The following is a 23,591-nucleotide window of genomic DNA, read 5'->3' on the forward strand; positions in this document are numbered from 1 at the left end:
GCGCGCAGATTATTAAAAAATGTTTTCTGCTCACACGTTGCACGAACTGGAGTTAGGAGTTACTTTCCAGCATCGAAATAGGACTCACTTTCGTCATGTTTACGGAACAGAATTAGCGCAGTCGATCGTCTTTTGTACAAAAAAAATTGGCCTATTGTAATATTAACCCTATAACACGAAAAGGGGAAAAAATGGTTCAAACGGCTCTGAGCACTATAGGACTTAACATCTGAGGTCATCAGTTCCCTAGACTTAGAACTGTTTAAACCTAAGGACATCACACACACCCATGCCCTAAGCAGGATTCGAACCATCAACCGTAACAGCCGCGTGGTTCCGGACTGATGCGCCTAGAACCGATCGGCTACCGCGGCTGGCGAAAAGGGGAAAAAATTTTACATTGCTACTGGACGGTGGTAAAGTTTACTTCTCCACACCTTATTCAAAGGAAGTCATAATCATAGGTGGTGGTGGTTAGTGTTTAACGTCCCGTCGACAACGAGGTCATTAGAGACGGAGCGCAAGGTCGGTGTAGGGAAGGATTGGGAAGGAAATCGGCCGTGCCCTTTCAAAGGAACCATCCCGGCATTTGCCTGAAACGATTTAGGGCAATCACGGAAAACCTAAATCAGGATGGCCGGAGACGGGATTGAACCGTCGTCCTCCCGAATACGAGTCCAGTGTGCTAACCACTGCGCCACCACGCTCGGTTATAATCATAGGTAATGCATTCGTTAATTTCAATTATTAGCTCTCCTATGAATGTTACATACCAAATTAAGTACTAGATGTCCTGTTTTATAGCCTACTGCAATGGTAAATCTTACGAGGGCTTAGTATCTCGGGTTAAGTAGTAAATATTTGCTCCATTGATTTACCAACCATTCATTTGTGCCTCACTGTTATTTCGCTTTCTCACTGTGTTTCAGTTTTTTCTCATCGTTGTGTTAGCGGTATAAAAGTTCAGCAGCCTACGTGTTTAGTATTAAAGGTGCCACACCTCACGAAAAAAAATCAGCTGTAAGCACCTTTATAATAATAATAATAATAACACGAAATGTTACTTTCTTTAAGCTAACAGCAAGGTACCTGAGAACATGCTGTGTGGTAGAGGTTCATGAAAACAAATGTAAGGGCTAACCGTGGTGTTCTACAGTCTGTTGCAACGATTTCCGGCAGAAGTATGGGCGACACGTTTCGGTGGCCAGTCGCAGGTGGACTTTCCCACGGCGCGGTCGCGTAGCGTAGCCGGGTTACAAAACTCGTCCCCTGTGAAGTGGACCGCAACCTGCGGAGACAGTCCCGTCAACGCAACACTGGCCACTGCGTCTGCTACGGGCTCCTGAGGTACACATATGGGGCACACCACGATCGAACTTCATACTAATGACCTTGGTGTCATTTTTAGGCCTTTTTCACGATAGTTTAGGAAAATGCTGGTGTAGTCCTCAATATTCGGCTCAGAAAATACGATACACAAACAGTTAAAATGCGCTCACACACATAGTTAACACGATTCACAGATGGCCAACATGACTTCTCTTCCTTAGGTTAACTGAAGACCGCCGACAAGCAGGGCATCAGATCACAAAGTTGAAGTAAATATAAATTTGCCAAATGAGGAAAATAAAGGACTCCGTACCATGGATAAACCCTAGGAAAGAGAGAAAGGAAGTAAAGAAAGGAAATCCGGTCGCGGTGGTCTCGCGGTTCTAGGCGCGCAGTCCGGAACCGTGGCCGAGCGGTTCTAGGCGCTACAGTCTGGAACCGCGGGACCGCTACGGTCGCAGGTTCGAATCCTGCCTCGGGCATGGATGTGTGTGATGTCCTTAGGTTAGTTAGGTTTAAGTAGTTCTAAGTTCTAGGGGACTGATGATCACAGCTGTTAAGTCCCATAGTGCTCAGAGCCATTTGAACCATTTTAAAGAAAGGAAATACATCGCAAGTTCTCAGTGCGACATCACAGGGGCACCCGCTCTGATCAGGAGGGCGTTACCAGGCAGTGTTATTCTACAGGAAGTGTTGTCATGATGTTTTTCTGGGAAGTTATTAACTCTAGACTTGGCAAATGTCCTCAGCTTTGTCATGCATTCGTCACTTTATAAAATCTCCCACGAGGCGACTATCTTTCACAGTGCCTCCTCAAGACCGAGTTTTTGTTGTTATTATTAGTATGACGTGTGTACGTCTTCACATCCGGCGCGGGATTTCTTCAGAAGGTGTTTCTCAGCGCTTTGTATTTTTCTCTTTTTGTGGGCAAATGTAATGCACGTGGCTGTATAAGGATATGTACTGACTCTGTCGAGCTGATAACAAGAATCATGACTTAAGACCGATATGTAAATTTCATTTTCCCCACTTGCAATTTTCTGAATAATTTTATTTTTCCTATAAGAGTTCCTTATTTTTTTCTAAGACTTACTGTGTGTTTGAACGTCTGTCCAGTTGTGGTAGCTTTACTTCGCTGGGCTTTTTTTCTATCTAGACTTCATTACATCCAGAACCTTCCGCGGTGAAAAGCAGAACAGAGACTAAATACAACGGAATAATCCATACTGTCTTTGTCCTAACGTATGCACTGTACAATGATCATACCATTTGAAAGTCATGATAAGTAGTATCATAAAATATGAAAAGGTACTTTCTCGAGAGAATCGACGTGTATGAAGAATTCTAATCTACACTACGATATAACTTAAAACTATTGTAAAAGTAGTATTGTTCCCGAAGACTCTGCTTTTACAAGCTGCAGTGAATAAACACTGTGTTTTGTATCAGTCATTATACTTTAGTGACTTTGCAGTATTGTATCATCTTTACATGTTTCTTCTTGAGTTATATACACAATTCACGTGACCATAAGGATAATTACGTATTCTTGTGTTATTTTGGTTACCCTGCTATAATTCACAACATATTCATAAAGAGTATTTGCGGGAATGTTTATGTGCTGCTACCTCGTTCAGACTGAAAATGCGTCACAGTGTCGTATACTAGCCAAAACCGACCAAGAATGTGTGGAAACTGCTACACTAATGTGCATGAAAAGTAGCCACCAACCCTACAGCCGGTTTGAACGGCACAGTGCTTTGATAAGCATGGTCCTGTATACCTTCACCTTTCTCCGGCCTGACAACTGACTCTGGCACCTCGTAATTGGTGCAATATGGATCATGTGATAGCTTTGGTGTTTTCCATACGAACACAAGATTACCAGATCTGAAAATCTTTTTATGCGCAGAACATATATATACCATTTATTTTTTTATTATTAATTTTATTATTTTGGATAAATTATTATTATTTATTTATTGTTATTATTTTGGCTGTAATGAATAAAATGAAATTAAATTTTGTACGCCACGTGGGCTGATTCTTTTGTTAGCATTTGAGAAAAGTTTTCAATCAGATAATTTTCTTCATTCCCATCCATTAACACGCCGCAGAAGAATTACTATTCCTGACAATTAAAAAGTACTTTTGTATGTTACATTAGGGATGTACTATTATACAATGGCAATCATACCACAGAACTAAAAAAAAAAGAACAACTGCATTACAGCCTGTAACACGTCGATGTACAGTACTTTAGTCGTGGGATAACATTTTATCATATTGGAATGATCAGGTGAGATATGTTACAAGACGCCAGGCATATGTTGAGCTAAGTTACGACAAGAGAAGCGTAACCAGTAAGTAACTGAAGTAGCGTGTAAGTCAGCGAACAGTGTCGTTTACCTCAAATTGCTTATACTATCCCTTATCAGCGTGACAGCTCAATATATTGGACGGGAGATTGTCGTTGAGAGCGACTTACTTTACAGTGGCTACCTAGCTGATTATTAATCTCTGCTCAGAGATTAATTTTCAGTATCGATCTTTCAGTGACAGTCTGAGTAACTGCTCACCTCTTGCACCTGCATCTACAACAGGACGTGGCGAAGTGTACGCTTGGTATCATTACTGTCTCGTCTCATTCCTGTTCCGTTCTCGAATAACGTGGGGGAAGATCGATTGTTGGTAAGCCTGGGTACGACTGTAATTTCCCTGGTTTTCTCGTCGTGGTCATTTCGCGAGGTCCGCAGCTCGTGGTCGAGCGGTGGCGTTCTCGCTTCCCACGCCCGGGTTCCCGGGTTCGATTCCCGGCGGGGTCAGGGATTTTCTCTGCCTCGTGATGACTGGGTGCTGTGTGATGTCCTTAGGTTAGTTAGGTTTAAGTAGTTCTAAGTTCTAGGGGACTGATGACCATAGATGTTAAGTCCCATAGTGCTCAGAGCCATTTCGCGAGACGTGTGGAGAAGGTAGCCAAATGGTGTCTGATTCTTTGACTCATCCTGGAATATGCGCAAGGCGCAGCGCCTGTAATGTAGCGTCTGCAAATGAAGGTATTTTACGCTTGTTAGTGTTTCCAGTAATTTATCGCTAACAGTGTAATAGAGAAATAATGGATCTCTCCGCTCATTCAGGTGCGAGGCTTCACATTTATTTACGTACTCGATCAACTGCGCCTATCACGGGTCCTCTGCTGGTCTACCTGCGTTTTGCAGCAGATTTTTGGGAAAGCCATTTTCTTATAGAGGGATGAACGTGAACTCTGCAATTCAGATAAGATCGTGTAAGAGTCCACTGACCCCCTACACGAATTCTGCAACTTACCCTTCAGGTACAAGAGCGTGCACATGTATTTCTGGCTTTGGAGAACAACAAGTACTTGCGAGAGTTTTCATTCTCGTTTTAACTCACTGCTTGAATCGGCTCGCTCTGACATTTATATTTGTGTCAGTAAATTGATAAAAGTAAAAACAGACACTTAGTTTCGGCTTTAGAGTGTCGGCTATGTTTCCGTACCAAAAACGGACAAGAAACCCAGAGATAGACAAGTATTCTTCCAGAGCAAAATTGTGCAATCGTAAAATGGTGACACACTTACTCAAGTGTGTCACATACAAAGTTTAATTGTTATCGTTACCTCAAAATATGAGTCAAATATTTGCAACTGGAGGTCATTTTATACACTTCCTTGTGTATTAAACATATTATCGTCATCCTTCTGTCAGTCAGAGTAATTAAGATAACAATTTGCTTTTTCATTTCTCTGTCAAAAAATCTAATTATAATCTCAGAACCGTACCAAGGAGATTGTGCGTCACTGGTAACGCTGTAACTCGCCTCTCCTCGCCCCCGCAAAAAACAACCGCTCTGCAATTTAGTTTGCGCTTATTTAATACATTTTAAATTGGTACGTACGTTTAACAAAAACGGAGAGCAACGAAACCGACGGTCCAGAGAGATTTAACACAAGAATTACGAGGGTTTAAAGTTTAGCAAGGTGATTAGCAAAGAACGTGCCGGAGTATAACAAGACACCTATTACTTCAGTAAGGCATACATTCAGTGGTCTTGCGACATCAGATGACTGACCAATGCCGACGATGACCAATTGCAGGGTTGCGTTTGTTCATGCAAGGATTCAACGCAGATGAACAGAATATAGCTATAAGCACAACGAATAACAATTCTTTTAATATTATTAAGGCCAGACAGATAACTCGCGAATTCTATTTCATTTACACAGCAGATAGTATCAACCAAAGCATAGGAGCATCAAAAGTACTGGTTGGAGGGAGACGTAAATGCCCTATCCTCTGCACCTCTTTTGTTTGGTTACTCCACCTGGCGTCTCGCTCCAGACCTCAATCGGCAGTAATCGGCAAAAATCGGTAGCCTTTCGTTATTTAGCATATTTGCTTTAGCAACCGCTCACAGGCAGAGATCGTACACCACCGTAGATAAGTATACTTGAATATTACTCATCAGTGTGGAATACGTACAAGATAGAATTGATAGAAGACATAGAGAAGATCCAAGGAAGAGCAGCGCGTCTCGTTACACGTTCATTTAGAAAGTACTAAAGTGTCGCGGAGATGTTCAATGAACATCAGTGGCAGACGCTGTAACAGAAGCGTCCTGCAGCACAGTGCAGTCTACTCTTGAAGTTGCGAGAGCGTACGTTGCTAGAAGAGTAACAAATATATTGCTTCCTCCAAGACATATCTCGCGGGAAGATAAAATTAGAGAGATTAGAGGCTTACCAGCAATCGTTGTTCCCACAAATCATTCGTGATTGGAATAGGAAAGAGGGTAAGTGAAAGTGACGTAGAAATTGTTCCCAGCTACAAGGTGGTTCAAATGGCTCTGAGCACTATGGGACTTGACTTCTAAGGTCATCAGTCCCATAGAACTTAGAACTAATTAAACCTAACTAACCTAAGGACATCACACATATCCATACCCGAGGCAGGATTCGAAGCTGCGACCGTAACGGTCGCGCGGTTCCAGACTGCAGCGCCTAGAACCGCTTGGCGACTCAGGCCGGCCCACAAGGTGGCTTACAGTATAGATGTAGAAGTAAGATCGCCACTGTTGAACGTGAGCGAGCTGTGTAGGCGGTAGCTATGTGGGCCAAGCCCACTGTTGCCACGCAAACCGTGCTAAAGATATACGTCTGCTTCTTTATGATGCTACTTGCATGAAATGACAGTGGCAACAACGTGCATTTACAGTTGTGGGGCGAGAGAAAGGCTCCTTCTCATGGCCACAAAACAGAAACAGAACAGTCAGGAGAACTGATGTATCTCCTCCAGTTAATTCTTAAACCTTTTTTTCTTTCGATCAATTTTTACGTCCTCCCTGTACAGTCCTTTCCGAGGGTCTATCTGTGTACGCCATCGGTACGGCCGTAAGTATTCTCTAGCTTAACACTGGTTAGTTCCTGCAGTATGGCCTACTGACGGATTACTGGGAACGGCTAAGCGAAAACAGCAGATCTGCTGCTAGTTGTGAAGTTCTGGTACTGTCGATGAGGGCAGTTTTCAGAAGTTGAGTGTTGCGACCAGACGAAGCTACAGTCATCAAGCCATAACTGTGGGTTCTTTAATTGCTCTGCAAGATGGATTATAAGAACTACAACATATAAAATATTAGTTCACTTTATGATGTAAATAGTGAAAAGATTTCCTTAACTTGATACAATACTTTGTTTTACAGTAGTGCTTGATAATTTACAACTGTCAAAAAAATGGTTCAAATGGCTCTGAGCACTATGGGACTTAACTTCTGAGGTCGTTAGTCCCTTAGAACTTAGAACTATTTAAACTTAACTAACTTTAGGACATCACACACATCCAAGCCCAAGGCAGGATTCGAACCTGCGACCGTAGTGGTCGCGCGGCTCCAGACTGTAGCGCCTAGAACCGCTCGGCTACAGCAGCCGACCTACAACGGTCATCATCAAAGCATCACTTGATGCTTACAATTACATCTCCTCTCTTGGAGTACAATGTTCAACATTTGCAAAAGAGCATTTCCGTCTCTGTCTTGAATAATGCTTTTGTCCTACTCGATGATGTTGATGCTTTAGCTTGGCTCACGAATTGCTACAGAGCGCCTCCATGCTCGGCTCTATATTAATCTCCGTGTGCGGGCGCTGCTGTGCTGAGACAGAGGGCGTGTCTTCTTTAGCCTCTCCCATCCGTCGTTGCGGATTGCAGCGAGGCATTGCTAAAGTCTGTCATACCGATTTACATTGTCAACTTCGGTGTTTCACCACGATCTCATATCACACTGAACAAGAAAAAGCTGCGAATATAATCTCGGGGATACCGAAGCATGTAACTCGATTTCAGCTCCATATCGGACAGGAGATATTCGTTGACGAGCGCCGTATGTTACAGCTGCTGCATATTTGCTCGTTAATCTCAGATGAGTGAAACACTTTCCTTATCGCTGATTCGGTGACAGGTTGAACAGCCGAGTGCTCTCAACGCCTGTCGCGGTTGTCTGTCACAGTGGAGCATCCTGTTCGCCTGCCGACGGGTATTCCGTCTGCCAGCTCCCAGGACTCGAATGACGAACCCGTTACACACGGTGCAGCAATTTTGCACGACACCGCAGGCTTTTGAGCCCCGCAACGTGTGGCATCCGGGCGGCCCCAGCAGACAAAGGCGCCGGGACAAAGGCAGGGTCGCAGCGTCCGCCGTGACGTAAGCGCGCTGGCCTGGGTTCGTGGCCGGGAGCGACCCCGAAGGCCGGACCCACTAGCCGCTCTGGCAAAACGTAAACGTTTTCCAGTATGAATCACACACTTTGCAAAAGGAGGATGCACTGTTTTGTAGCTTCCTGCCAGAGTTAATAAAAATATACGCTTCATTCCAACATGTTTCAAGTTACAGGTATTTGAAACCGTCATGGTGCAAACTTTGCAGTTGATCGTGAATTAACGTGCCCTTAATTTTCAGGAGGTGGTGCACTACAGCTGTTATATATTTGGAAAATATCATATTACCGCCATTAGCTGCTGGTAAAATACCTCATTTATACAACCAGTTTCAGTCGTCTGCCATCAAAATAATACATAAGTGTCACGAATCTGTTAAATGTAAAACACCTAAAAAATGTCACAGACTCAAATGAAAGTACCCACATTATCATGTCAAGCGAAATATAAAATCGTTATCATGCGGTGATAAAACTGTAAATAATACGCATTCGTATAGAGATTCGGAAATTTGTGTTAAGTTCATATGGGACCAAACTGCTACGGTCAGCGATCCCCAGGCCTACATACTACTTAATCTAACTTCAACTATCTTGCACTAACGACAACACACACATACCCATGCCCCAGGAAGGACTCGAACCTCCGACGAGGGAAGACGCGCGAACCGTGGCAAGGCGCCCAAGACCGCGCGGCTAGCCCGCTCGACGTACGGAGATACCGGTCCTCTTATCGTGATACAAATTACTTCATAGCACACCTTTTTTTATAGACTGACGACTTATTTTATATATTGCGATGTGATGACAGGTAACTCTGTACAAATGCGAACCATTTACGTCTTTATGTTGTGTGGTTTTCGTAATGAATCACATCACTGTTTTATGGCATACTTTTATTTTCAGTGTATTATTCATGGTTTTACCACTTGACGATAAATATTTTATATTTCGCCTAACACTTTTGCGTTAGTACGTGACGTAGCATTACGTGTCTGTTGCTGTTAACTTTTACATCAGTTAACATATTAGTGACAGTTTAAGCCTGTAGTGTTACTTATGTATTATTTTATTTGATGTATAAGAACCTAACGATGGTCGGACGACTGAAACTGGCTATATATGACATTTCTAAAGTATCCTTAATTTCCGTATTTTGTTCCAATATTTTTTGGAACTTTGTAGCTCTTTTGAAGAGATGCAGAGAATTTACAAGAAAACTACGCTAGCTTCTGTAAGTAACACAGGATCTGTCTACGCTAGCTGTAAGTACATGGAGGTTGGCGATGGCAATTTTTAACGTGAATCCTGACAATAATTGGCAGTAATTACCGACATTTCAACTAACTTTCAGCTGATCTTTCTAATTCCTAGTAATTTAGGAAACCGTTGACAACACAGCTTAAATTTATGTGATATATTCTCCTTCAAATGGCGCGTGTTATCACATCTGATGTTTGTCAGGTTCCTCCTAAAGCACTCAGCATACGTTTCTGTGTACTGAAGAACTTCTGATTTGAAGAAGTTGCGCTGTCGGAAAATAACATCATACAGACGTCACAGAGCAGGGTTTCAGGAAGCTCTGAATTACTGCAAGCATTGATACAACAATATTCTTGCATTAAACAACAACAAAACTTTACTCACAACTGTGTGTCTAGCTGTAACAATCGGGACAAAACGAGTGGTTAGTAACCAAAGAGTGGTTGGGCTGTCTTTCCAAACGCAATTTAGCTGTTAGCTGAAGGCTAAACGTGATTTACTGGTTGTCAAACTATGAATTAATATACATGGTGTCCCAGGGATCTAGTTATCATTGACTCTAAAATGCATATCTTAAGAGCTATGAGTATATCTTCGGTGCCGTGAAACAAACTTCTACTGAAAGCTCTTTGATTTCCATATATTGAGAGGTGGTAGTATAGAGAAAACCAAGAAAAAAGTGTCCACTACACATGGGCTCCAAAGTATTTACCAAGAGCTATGAGCACTTTTTAATCTTCGCTACTGTGAAACACATGTGTTCTACTGAAAGAGTGCGCATAGATCTTAGGGTATGCATTTTAGAGCCCATCTTTACTAGACCATTTTTTTCTTGCTTTGGTCCATACTACCTCCTCACAAAATATGGAAAGCAAAGAGCTTGCAATAGAAGAGAATTGTTCACGGTAACGAAGATGGAAATCAAAGAGCTTGCAATACAAAAGATTTGTTTCACAGTGTCGTAGACAGACAAGTGCTCAAAGCTCTTAAGATACCCATTTAAAGGCCCATGTTTATCGGACTTCTTTACTTCGAATGATCGTTTGTGTCATATGCCTTACTATTGACCTTTCCTCCTGATACACCCTGTATAGTTTGACTCCTGAGCGTTGAATACTCCCTCGATATATTTGGCTGTGTCGAAGGATGCCTAAGATACTTGAGCTCTTTTCTTTTGATTCTACTATTAAACCGGCTATCACATGAACTGAGAGGCAGGACGAGGAGTACCTGCCAGGAAAGATGTTCTTACGACTTCTACATCTCTATGAATCAAAATACAAACCTTCTAGATCGAAACTGGCAATGTAAATAAAGAATTATTTAATTACGTGACTGGTTGCTAATCAACGGTTATTTCGTTATGCGACTGGCTGCTTCTTTTTGTACCTAAAATTGGTAGACACCTATGTTCTGTCAATAGTGAGCACCCAAGTGTCCGAGTATTATTGCACTGATTTATAGAAACTAGTTATCAGGATTTGCATAGATCTGGACTACCAAAACTCTTAACATCTACCAGTGTCAGGTTGCAATGGCCAGTGGTGGGTGGCATTCAAGTTGTGAAACTCCAATACTCTTTAATGTCACTTTACTAAGTTCTTTATTCGAAAAGCTCTTCAAATGGCTGGCAGTATCTAATACGGAGATTCTAACTGCACAAATATCTTCGGCCGTCGCCGATATTTGAACGCAGACCTTCCATAGACAAGGATTTACGGATGCAGTCGTCAGTGGCAACCACTGCATTGCGACGTATCCGAGGGTATGTACCGTACGTCTATCACTGTTTGGGAACGAAGTCGGCAGTTCATAGTTCTTCATGGGGCATACACTTACTTCCAAACTGTCAAAGAACGCTCGTAAGTTTCTAGGTTAAATAACCCTTCAGTCACCACATTTACTACCGATCTGTACATATCAATCTAATTTATTCTGAAGACTTCGAGATCAACTTTTTAATTCCATCGACGAAATTTGATGGGATAACTTTCCGAATATTTTGCTTTATCAGACCCGTGGTCTCATGACGCTCGTTACAGATTACGGTTTATTTGATTGGTTATACCTATCTTTGTTTCTTTGAAAATACTTTCACAACAATGAAAAAGCATGTAATATTTATTAACCTTAAGGTGGGAAGATCCGTTTTTCTTTTTTCATCGGCTCCTTTGCACACACACAAAAGAACTGTGATGTGTCGGCTGTCGCTGAGGGAACAGTTGCACATACGAAGTGTATGTCGGCCGACTCTTCATCAGGAAACCTATCCTTACTGCTGCGTTTCACTGTTAACGTACAACAAACATTGCCGCAAAGACAAACCGAGAAAGTTCGAAATTTTAAAAAGCATTGTTGGCTGGAGCGCAGTGATCGGTATGAAATGTTAAAAATCAATAAAAATAGCCTCGATCGTGTTTTCAGATTTTTTACTTGCTGGTAACCAGTTTCGGCCCTTTCCTCAGACCATCTTCAGGATTGTACCGCCATTATGGCTACTGGTGGCGGCGACCAGCAGCCATAATGGCGGTGTAAGCCTGAAGATGTTCTGAGGAAAGGGCCGAAAGCGGTTGCTAACATATAAAAAAATCTGAAAACACGGTTGAGATTGTTTTAATTGATTTTTAAAACCGAGAGAGAACTGAGCGGTACCGAATGCAAACTTGACGGCGAATACTAAAATGAGCGTTGCTGTTGTCAACAGACAGAAAGTGACAAGTTTGTTTCTCAACAAGGCACACGGCGCATACCATCGCCATTTTAACTGTTGTGCAGGTAGTTACCGTACGAAACAGATCCGGGTGCAAGAAATCAAACATAATTCAATTACTCAGTAACAAGCCATAGAAGACGCAAGTCTGTTATCCCAAAGTACTTAGAATATATCCCTTAAAGAACATTTGAAAATCTGTCGCTGGGTTTTGCATTTTACATTTGTGACAATTTGCCGTGCGAACTGATGGTGAGAAAACCTGATGTTATTCTTTTGGTTCTATGCAGTGTTTATGTACTGCTACTTGAGATGACAGAGTCTGCAGTTACGCGTTATAAGGAGCTAATTTTTTGAATCTACACTCCGTCGAAAACTGTGGATTAAAAAAAATGTACACTCCGCAAGTAACTGTGCTACTAGTATTTCCAGAGGACATTCCAGTAGGTCTGTTGCAACTCCACCAGCTGCCGCGCGACGTGAGCAGCGCAGGTGTCTCCTGGCTTTGTTGGCACAGTCGGTGACTGCAGCCGTAGACCGCGAGATGCAGTTGCAGCTGCAGCGGAGATCAGGTACCCTGGCGCCTAGACTGCCCGCGCGACACAAACAAACGCGTCCGGCAAGCGGCAAGCAGCGTTCGGACAGCGGGGATAACGCTTCATCAGCTGTCCACGCAAATACAGCCGGCGAGTATCCGTCGTCAGGCGACTCCCCCACATCGCGGACGGCCCAGGCGTTGACGTTTCACAATCGAGTGTTATTACGCGCGGGCGACAAGCGTTGCGACAGTCAGGTGGAGGGGCCGTTGCGAGCGCCAGGGGAAAGAAATATGTTTACGAGTCGCACAGCACACGCGCCAGTGAAGCAACGCGAACTAAATGCTGCGGCGGTTCGGAATCTTTACGCAGATGTTGAATACATGGTCAGATACTAGTGGTGAGACTCCGAAACATGGCGGAAGAGTGTGCGGAAGAACTAGTGCGAACAGGTACAAAAATAATTGGTACTGTTCAACGCAGGAGGCATACGAGACTTGCAAATTTCTCTGTTCTAGGAGGTTACTGGTCGAGACACATTTCCGCTGTTCTCGTTCAGTATTTTACCGGAATGAGTTTTTACTCTGGAGTGGAGTGTACGATGATTTGAATTTTCCTGGCGCATTAAAACTGTGTACCGGATCGGGACACGAACCAAGAACCTTTGCCTACGTAGTTTAGTCGGTAGACCACAAGTCTGCGAAAAGAAAAGGTTCCGGGCTCGTGTCCCAGTACAGCACACCAGCACACAGTTTTAGTGTGCAAAAGGTCCTAATATTTTTGTCACTTGTAGTTTCTTTCTCCTATGGCACTGATTTATTAACATGAAAAATATCGACTTGTACGGTGGTTTGTAGTTCACGTTAACCTGTAGGTGCCGTTAAAGCTGGCAGTTCAGAAGTCGGAGGAAGCAAGCGCTCCTGTGGTTAGCGTTGTTGGTTACTGTCGTGAAAGTCCCAATATCGATTCTCGGTGATCGCTTCCAATTTATCAGTGGTGGAATGGTCTGTAACGGAGTCTACACAATCAGTCTACGCCAGGTGGTGAGAGCAGAAAGGAAACCGCTTGAATAAACATGCAACAAAACTGACACGTAAGCTGCCGAAGTCGCATCATATCGAAAGGCTTGTACGCAGATGGGAGCCACACGCAATTTATTTATTTATTGAAGAACATACCACCTTCAATAAAGCCACTCCTAGTAAAGCATTGCAGTGTTCAAAGCAACCTTCAAGTTGATGACAGCTTTACTCTTTTTTTAACTCCAGGTGCAATATGCCAACTACATCCTTCTATTGCCCATTATCGTCTATTATTACATTACTGTAGAGAAGGTGCAAATATGAAAAGGTGTAGTCTTGCTTGAGCACAAGTTGGGTCGATTATTGGTCCCTATGTTCTGGTTCAGATGTGGCATGAACGCCTTAAATTACTGTAGATTAATGCTGACATGGGTTCCTGTGCTCGATAAAGGTCTGTTTGCCGTAAAAACTGATCAGATGCTTCGTTTTTAATGGCGGTACTATTGACGGAAAATTAGCTCTTACGCAATAATACAATTTGCTTCTGTATTACTGAAAGGCCACAAGCCCGAAAGTAGGTTCGATCTTCTGGTGGTCCTAGGATCCTTTCCTGTCATTTACAGCTTCTTTCACATCCACCAGTGGTTTATTAATGCGAAACATGTCAGGCTGAAGCGTGGCACGGAGTCCAGGCGAACTATAGGTCCTCTATAATTCACTTGGTAAGACCAAGGTTTGGAGGAAGGCAACAGCTAGTCGTTTAAAAGTTCACGCTTTGCAAAGCTGTTCAAATCACGTTTGGGATATGATAGCTTTATTTTCTTGTACGCCAATGTGCAGTGTGTTTCTTTGCCCATTACTAACCTTACATTACCCATTGGCGAACATAATTACACTACTGCAGGGGGGCGCAACCGTGTAATGCTGGTAGAGTCCCTCGATGAGGCATTGGTACGATCCTTGGTCCAACGTCTTTGGTTAAGATGTAGCATGATAGCCTAAAATAACTGCAGATGAGTGCTGGGATGGATTTTTACGTCCGATCGTAGTCTGTTTGCCATCCAAGTGGATCCGAAGTAGTCTGTTTGCCGTCCAAGTGGATCCGACGCCTCCTATTTAACATCATTATTGTGGAAAAATAGGCTCGAACATGGTAACACAACTGTAATTTCCTTTCTGTATTATTGTCCTCAGTGGCCGGATGTAAATCAGAGCGTAAGAGATATATGTTTACGAGCCTCATGTAATCTCGCGGGAGAAGAAAAAAAGATGAAGTAAGAAAATACAGGGTTGTTTTCGTTTTTGGTAAGCTCGGATGTAAAGGCGTTTGATTCACAGGTCGATGACGGAAATGACTGTGGAGTTGTGGTCGTCCAGAGGAGAGACCCGCGCCAGTAGGTGCCGCCGAACTTACTTGCAAGGGTGAGAGACGCCCGGTGGCGCGCCAGGAGCTCGAGTTGTAGACTTCCCGGCGAACGGGAGCTGTCGGACAGAGCAACGGGTCGTCGGCCCAAGTGTGTCACTCGCGATGCACTGAGCGCTCCGCCGGCGGTGGCGAGCTTTCTAAAACGGTTCGCGGCGACGGAAACTGAGTCGAGTGGATAGCGGCCGGTGAGTCGGCAGTCGTCGTCGTCTTCTTCGCGCGGGAGCAGCCTCGCAGCGAGCGCACCACTTCCACTCGTCGCAACAGCGAAACCAAGACTACGGCCGCGGGCAGCGCCGCCCGCTGCTAGTATAGCGGTAGGCGGCGCCGCTGACGTCACGTAGTGCTCCCTAGCCTACAGCCAATCGCGGCGCGCGGTCGGGCGGTCACGTGACGCGCCGAGGCGCCCCGGGGGATTTCGGCCGACGACGGGCGCCTCCTCTCCATGTGAGTGCTGGGATGGCGCCTCGGGCGTCGGCGATCCGCCTCTCGCCCGAGCGTGTTGAGCTGGGTCGGCGGCGTATCTCCGACACTTACTGCTGGCTGTAAATGGCTGCTGGCAATCCGTGGGATAACGGATAACGACCCTGTTGGGTTAAAAAAACAGTCACCCACTGGACCAGCTGCACGCGTGAGACATTTTAATGCCTCGTGCTTGCATGCGATAACAGTTAAGCTATCGAATTTATCTTTTTCGGTCTTAGGAGGTTAATAGCACTCCAGTATAAGGTAACCAAGTTACTTGCCGCGTTTACATGCGGTACAACTTACGGAAGATAAAGAGCGAAATACTTTTTTCATTTTGTCCCTAAAAATAGCAATTCGACAGCTACATTTCACTATTTTTATATTTTAATTTCTGTTTATGTTCTCCGACACAATTGCAATTATCTTTACACATCATCAGTTCTGGCCACCTCAAACGGCTGTCTTCCACGATAATTTTAGGTGTCACGAGTAAAATATGTTTTATATTTTAAACTAAGGAAGTAATAGAATTTATCGTACACAGTTGCTGCGCGGCAGGACCATGGGTTGTCACTAATGTAACAGGTATTCCGCTAAACTTATATAGTAGAATAGAGACAAAGTAAAATATTTATCTACCACCATTGACATCTGGAGCTGGTTAAAAACCGACAAAAATACATTGCTTTTTTAAAACTGTTTCGATAAAATGAGGGAAGTAAACAAAATCAAATGGTTCAAATGACTCTGAGCACTATGGGACTCAACTGCAGAGGTCATCAGTCCCCTATAACTTAGAACTACTTAAACCTAACTAACCTAACGACGTCACACACATCCATGCCCGAAGCAGGATTCGAACCTGCAACCGTAGCGGTCGCGCGGTTCCAGACTGTCGCGCCTAGAACCGATCGGCCACTCCGGGCGGCGGAAGTAAACATTCGATCTAAAAATTTACTTATTTAGTTTTTAGGGAGATCATTCTTTTTCATCTTTGTACAATATAGACAGAGTGTTAAAAGGTATTCAGTACGTTGAGAAGCGGTAGTATGGACCAAAGCGACGGAAATGTCCAGTAGAAAAAGGGTCTAAGATGCGTACCTTAAGGGCTATCAACGCGTGTTAATATTCCTGCTGTGAAACACATCTCTTCAGCTGCAAGCGCATTGCTATTACGAACGATCTATAGAATGCAGTAAACAGTTGCATTCGTCATCTGTTGTCCATCCATATATCTTGAGGAGGTACTAATCCAAGAACGGCTGGAGATATGTAGAGGGTGGAGCGCGAATCCGTTTTCCCCGAAAATGTCCGAGAACACTTAACATAGACATTTAATGGGCAATAGATTGGGAAGAGTTGTTGATATACTTGAAACTTTTGATATATACGAACACTACAGGAACAGGTTATCAGTGCCAACCAGCACACAGCACATCCGTGATTAGCTTGGTGTCTTTAAGACAGTGCGTGATCCCCTCAGATCAGACAGAATCATGCCTTACTATGAACAGAGCACCTCCTTTAGCGATTGCTCACAAGTGCACCAAGCAGAGTACATCAGAAATTCTACTGATTCATATGAACAGTATCATGTGTTCACATTCGTTAATTTATTTTTTTACTACATTCTGTATGTCGTTCGCAATAGCAATATGTTTCCATTAGAAGAGATATGTTTCACAGTAGAGAAGATGGACAAGTAAGTGCTCATAGCTCTTACGTTATGAATTTTAGAGCCCACATTTAATGGAATTTTTTGTATTTGGTACATACTACTACCTCTCAGATTATGGAATAATGCTTCTAACTCTCGGTATATTATAAAAATTAGTAAAATAATGACGTAGAGTTTGTTAAGTCTACGTACACATTAAAAAACGAAAACGAATGCTCTGTCTAATAGCTAAATAATAAAATTTAGATCGAATGTTCAATTTCCTCATTTTAACGAAACATATGTATTGCATTTTTAGCGCTTTTGTAACCACCACCAAATGTCGATCTTAGTTGGATTTATGTATTTTCTCTATTGAACTATATAAACTGAACACCATTTTAGTTAGCGACAACGCATGGTCCCTCCGGTGCAGCAGCTAAGTATGAGAAATTTTATTACCCCTTATTTTATAATACGGCAAAGGCCTTGCCGCAGTGGATACGCCGGTTCCCGTAAGATCACCAAAGTTAAGCGCTGTCGGGCTTGGCAGGCACTTGGATGGGTGACAATCCTGGCCGCCATGCACTGTTGCCATTTTTCGGGGTGCACTCTGCCTCGTGATGCCAATTGAGGAGCTACGCGACCGAATAGTAGCGGCTTCGGTCAAGAATACCAGCATAACGACCGGGAGAGCGGTGTGCTGACCACACGCCCCTCCTATCCGCATCCTTAACTGAGGATGACACGGCGGTCGGAAGTTCCCGGTAGGCTACTTGTGGCTTGAAGACAGTGTGCTTATTTTATAATACAGAACATATTTCACAGCTCAAAATTTTACAGAAGTTTTCAATTTTATTTATTAGAACTGAATATGGCGGTTTGAGACTGTCGAAACTGGTAATTTTTTGAGACAATAGTGATTATATGAAATAATAAAAAAAACAAATATGTTAATAAATATGTAATTCTGGTTCCGATTATTCTGCAGAAACCGTCCTGCTGCGATTCGGAAAACAGATGGCATCACAATATCGGAGTGAAATGGCGCAGAAACTGGAAACTACTCCAAAGTTGAAGTATGCGGGCAGTATGATTCTTGTGGCCAAAACGTCTAAACTACGCACAGATAAACCGTGAAATTCTGTCGATATATGCACCAAATTAAATGTCGTGTCTAATAGTACTTAAATGGTGTCAACAATTTGACCAATGTCACACGGACGTTAGTGATTCTGATCGTGAAGTCCACATCTGCGGTGCAAGAGATTTCACAATGATGAAGACGTTTACACTGCGATTCTCCAACGGCTCCGTGCCGAACGAGTGGATTTATAACGTCGAGGAGTTGAACGATTGGTTCCGTCAAGTGTTTACAGAGATTTGGTGGCAACGTTAAAAAGCAGTGTCATTCGTCTGTGTCACTTTGAAGTGCAGTGCAGCATTCAAGAATGCCATAGTGTGTGTAACTTATTTTTTGAAGTCCTCTCATATGTGAAGATGCGGTGGATTTATTTAAATAATTGAAATCAATTAGTTAGTTACTGCACACACAGTTTGCGATAATCTACTGAAAACCTTGATCATATCTCTGAGGGATCTAAGTCTTGCTTCACATAATACGCGTTCAGTACCATAAACATTGTACCGTTACGTTCTGTCCTGTTGTTACCGAATTTTTTGTTTGTCTAGATTACATATATTTTCAATGTTATGACTGGTTTCAATTCCACTGAAAAATTTTCACATCTTAGAGATAGGGAAACAAGAATGACTTAACTATCAAATAACCCACGAGACAAAAAGGTGTTATTGAACCATTTGTAAAATGAAAAGTATCAGACGTACCTGAGTAAGATCACTACAAGGGTAATTCCTTAATTTGTAAGAGGGGCGTTCAGTAAGTAATAAAACAAATTTTCTTTCTCGGCAACTTCGGTTAAAAAAATGCGGCATTTCTTATGGGACAACGTGGAATATTTCAGCTAATGGTGGTAACATGATATTTTCCAAATACACTACAGGCCCTTAAAATTGCTACACCAAGAACAAATGCAATTGGTAAACGGGTATTCATTGAACTATTCATCATACTATTCATTATAGTAGAACTGGCATGTGATTACATTTTCACGCAATTTGAGTGCATAGATCGTGATAAATCAATACCCAGAACAACCACCTCTGGCCGTAATAACGGCCATGATACGCCTGGGCATTGAGTCAGAGCTTGCATGGCGTGTACAAGTACAGCTGCCAATGCAGCTTCAACACGATACCACACTTCATCAAGAGTAGTGACTGGCGTATTGTGACGAGCCAGTTGCTCGGCCACCATTGACCAGACGTTTCAAATTGGTGAGAGATCTTGAGAATGTGCTGGCCAGGGCAGCAGTCGAACATTTTCTGTATCCAACAATGCCCGTAAGGACCCGCAACATGCGATCGTGCATTATCCTGCTGAAATGTAGGGTTTCGCAGGGATCGAATGAAGGGTAGAGCCACGGGTGGTAACATATCTAAAATGTAACGTCCACTGTTCAAAGTGCCGTCAATGCGAGTAAGAGGTGACCGAGGCGCGTAACCAGTGGCACTCCATACCATCACGCCGGGTGATACGCCAGTATGGCGATGACGAATACACGCTTCCAATGTGCGTTCACCGCGATGTCGCCAAACACGAATGCGACCATGATGATGCTGTAAACAGAACCTGGATTCATCCGAAAAAATGACGTTTTGCCATTCGTGCGCCCAGGTTCGTCGTTGATTACACCATCGCAGGCGCTCCTGTCTGTGATGCAGCGTCAAGGGTAAACGCAGCCATGGTCCCCGAGCTGATACTCTATCCTGCTGCAAACTTCGTTAAACTGTTTGTGCAGATGTTTGTTGTCTTGCAAACGTCCCCATCTGTTGCCTCAGGGATCGAGACGTGGCTGCACGATCCGTTACAGCCATGCGGATAGGATGCATGTCATCTCGACTACTAGTGATACGAGGCCGTTGGGATCCAGCACGGCGTTTCGTATTGCCTTCCTGAGCCCACCGATTCCATATTCTGCTAACAGTCATTGGATCTCGACCAACGCGAGCAGAAATGCCGCGATACGATAAACCGAAATTGCGATAGGCTACAATCCGACCTTTATTAAAGTCGGAAGCGTGATGGTAGGCATTTCTCCTCCTTAGACAAGGCATCACAACAACGTTTCACGAGGCAACGCCGGTCAACTGCTGTTTGTGTATGAGAAATCGGTTGGAAACTTTCCTTATGTCAGCACGTTGTAGGTGTTGCCACCGGCGCCAACCTTGTGTGAATGCTCTGACCAGCTACTCATTTGCATATCACGGCATCTTCTTCCTGTCGATTAAATTTCGCGTCTGTAGCACGTCATCTTCGTGGTGTAGCAATTTTAATGGCCAGTAGTGTAGTTTCACGAAGTACCGACGGGTTGCGGCGGTATACGTAGGCTTCAAAATGGCTTCTGTAACGGAGGTGTGTTCAAACCACAGAGCTGCCATGGAGATTATTTTGGCGGAAAACCAGAGCGTCATAGATATTCAGAGTCGCATGCAGAATGACTACGAACATCTGGCATGGTGAATTGTTGGGCGAGGCGTCTGCCATCATCGCAAAAAATGTCGTGTAAATCTGTCCGATCTCCCAAGTGCCAGCCGGATGTACACAGTTGTGAATTCTGCAATGTTGGAACGTTCGGACATTCTCACTCGAGGTGATCGACGGATGGTTGTGGAACACTTCGCTCCTCAGCTCCACGTCTCTGCTGCTAATGCTGATACACTCGTTCACCTTTTGGGGTACTCAAAGGTGTGCGTCTGGATCTTGTGACTTCCAACTTCCGTCTGTTTGGTCCAGTGAAGGATGCAATTTGCGGGAAGCAGTACGTGGACGATGGGGACGTTACTGGTGCAGCAAGTCGGTGGCTCCGACGTCGACCATTGGGGTGATACCATGCGGGCATACAGGTCCTCTCAGTAAGGTGGCGTAAGGACATCGCACTGAACGGAGATTATGTTGAAAAATAGGGTTTTGTAGTCAAAAGAGTGGGTAATATATGATGCTCTGGAATCCTGAATAAAATCTGCTTTCAGAAAAAAGAAAATGTGTCACATTACTTATTGAAAGTCCGTCCTACAACCGAAATGCATGTCACGTCGTAGAGCAATGGAGTAGAGTGATACCATTATCGTTTTTCATATGGGGCCGCAAGGCTGCTTCCCGTAGCTGCCTTGAGTACTTAAAACAGAACTCGTGTATTGTGTCTGACGCTGGTGTCACATACATACTGAAGAACCAAAGAAACTGGTACATCTGCTTAATATCATGTAGGGGCCCCGGGAGCTTGCAGAAGTGTCGCAACACAACGTGTCATGGACTCGAATTCTGCCTTGAGTAGTGCTGGAGGGCACTGACACCATGAATCCTGCAGGGCTGACCATAAATCCGTAAGAGTTCGAAGTGGTGGAGATCTCTTCTGAACATCCCTTTGCAAGGCATCCCACGTATGCTCAATAATGTCCATGTCTGGGCAGTTTGGTGGCCAGCGAAAGTGTTTTCACTCAGAAGAGTGTACCTGGAGCCACTTCGTAGCAATTCTGAAAGTGTGGGTAGTCACATAGTCCTGCTGGAATTGCTCAAGTCCGTCGGAATGCACAATGGACATGAATGGATGCAGGTGATCAGACAGGATGCTTACATACGTGTCGGTCAGAGTCGTATCTAGACGTATCAGGGGTCCCATATCACTCCAAATGCACACGCCCCGCACGACTACAGCGCCTTCACCAGCTTGCACGGCCCCCTGTTGACGATGAGATGATGCACGAGGTTCTCTCCCTACGCGTACACGCCCATCCGCTTGATACAATTTGAACCCAGACTCGTCCGACCAGGCAACACATTTCCAGTCATCAACAGTCCAATGTCGGTGTTGACTGGCCCAGGCGCGGCGCAAAGCTTTCTTTCGTGCAGTCATCAAGGGTACACGAGTGGACCTTCGGCTCCGAAAGCCCATATCGATGACATTTCGTTGAATGGTTCGCACGCTGAGACTTGTTGATGGCCAAGCATTGAAATCTGCACTACTCTGTGGAAGGGTTGCACTTCTGTCACGTTGAACGATTCTCTTCGGTCGTCATTGGTACTGTTCTTGCAGGATCTTTTCCCGGCCGCAGCGATGTCGGAGATTTGATGTTTTACCGGATTCCTGATATTCACTATACACTCCTGAAATGGCCGTACGGGAAAATCTCCAGTTCATCGCTACCTCGGAGGTGCTGTGTTCCATCGCTCGTGCTCCGACTATATCACGACGTACAATCCTGATAACCTGTCATTGTAGCAACAGTAAACGAGTTAACAAAGGCAGACACTTGTTTTCTTTTATACGCGTTGCCGACCGCAGCGCCGTATTGCGCCTGTTTACATGACTCTGTATTTGAATAAGCATGCCGATACCAATTTTTTTGTGCTTCAGTGTAATTTAAAAAATAGATTACCTGATCAAAACAATCGGGACACCTATTAGTGGACATTAATATGGTGTGTGTCCTCCATTCATATTTATAGCGGCTTCATCTCTGATGGGGGCATTATGAATGAGGTGTCTGATTGTCTATGGAGGAACGGCAGGACCTTCTCCCTCGAGAGCCGAAACTAGAAAAGGTACTGATGTTGGCTGCTGGAATCTGGAGCGAAGTCGACGTTGTAACTCATGCCAAATCTGTTCCATTGGGTTCAGGTTGGAACTCTGGGCAAATCAGCCCACGAAACAATGTCTCAAAGATGGTGCTTTTTGACAGATCACATTGAAATGCTAAACCAAACAACTGTTCCCTACTGTACGCAGTACACATTGCTGTAAAATCTGTTTATATCTTTTCACATTTAGCGTTTTGTTAAGCGCAGTGATGGGACGACACCCTAATCACGGGAAACACACCCATACCGTAACCGCCTCATCTGTGCTCCACTGTCGGCACTACATACGACAACAAGTAACTTTCACGAGGCATTCGTCGAATCGAGGCCCTTTCGTCGGATTGCCACGCGATATAACGTGATTAATCGCTCCCGGTCACTCATTTTCCTTCATCGCTTTCTTAGTGACAACACTCCTTACAACTCTTCAAGTGTCGCTTAACACTGGCTACAGAAATATGTAGCTATTGAGGAGCTGCTCGGCCAGTGAACCCCATTTCTTTTTTACTCCTTATGCTCAGTCACTGTGCTAGCTAGACTACTGGTAGTCCGTCAGTACCTGAGGTCTACCTGGTCTTGGTTTAGCTGTTGTTCCTCCACGGTTCCACTACACAATCACGTCGCCGTCAGTCGACTTGCACAGCTTTAGAAGGGTTGAAATGTTCCTGATTGATTTGACATTCAGGTGACATCCAATGACTAGTCCACGTTCGAAGTCCCTTAGCTCTCCTGATC

General features: G+C 44.0%; 2 protein-coding genes across 2 annotated transcripts in view; one reads left to right on the forward strand and one right to left on the reverse strand.

Moving 5' to 3' along the window:
• LOC126266862 (UNC93-like protein) overlaps positions 1-15,320 on the reverse strand; it is a 224,995-nt gene extending 209,675 nt beyond the window's left edge. The window contains exon 1 of the mRNA XM_049971484.1: positions 15,001-15,320. The gene's annotated coding sequence lies outside the window, so the exon portion shown is untranslated. The remainder of the gene's footprint in view (positions 1-15,000) is intronic.
• Positions 1-23,591, forward strand: part of LOC126266861 (CREB-regulated transcription coactivator 1-like) — a 674,669-nt gene that overhangs the window by 632,825 nt on the left and 18,253 nt on the right. The window lies entirely within an intron of this gene.

The sequence above is a fragment of the Schistocerca gregaria genome, chromosome 4 (assembly GCF_023897955.1).
Source record: "Schistocerca gregaria isolate iqSchGreg1 chromosome 4, iqSchGreg1.2, whole genome shotgun sequence".
Taxonomy (NCBI): domain Eukaryota; kingdom Metazoa; phylum Arthropoda; class Insecta; order Orthoptera; family Acrididae; genus Schistocerca; species Schistocerca gregaria.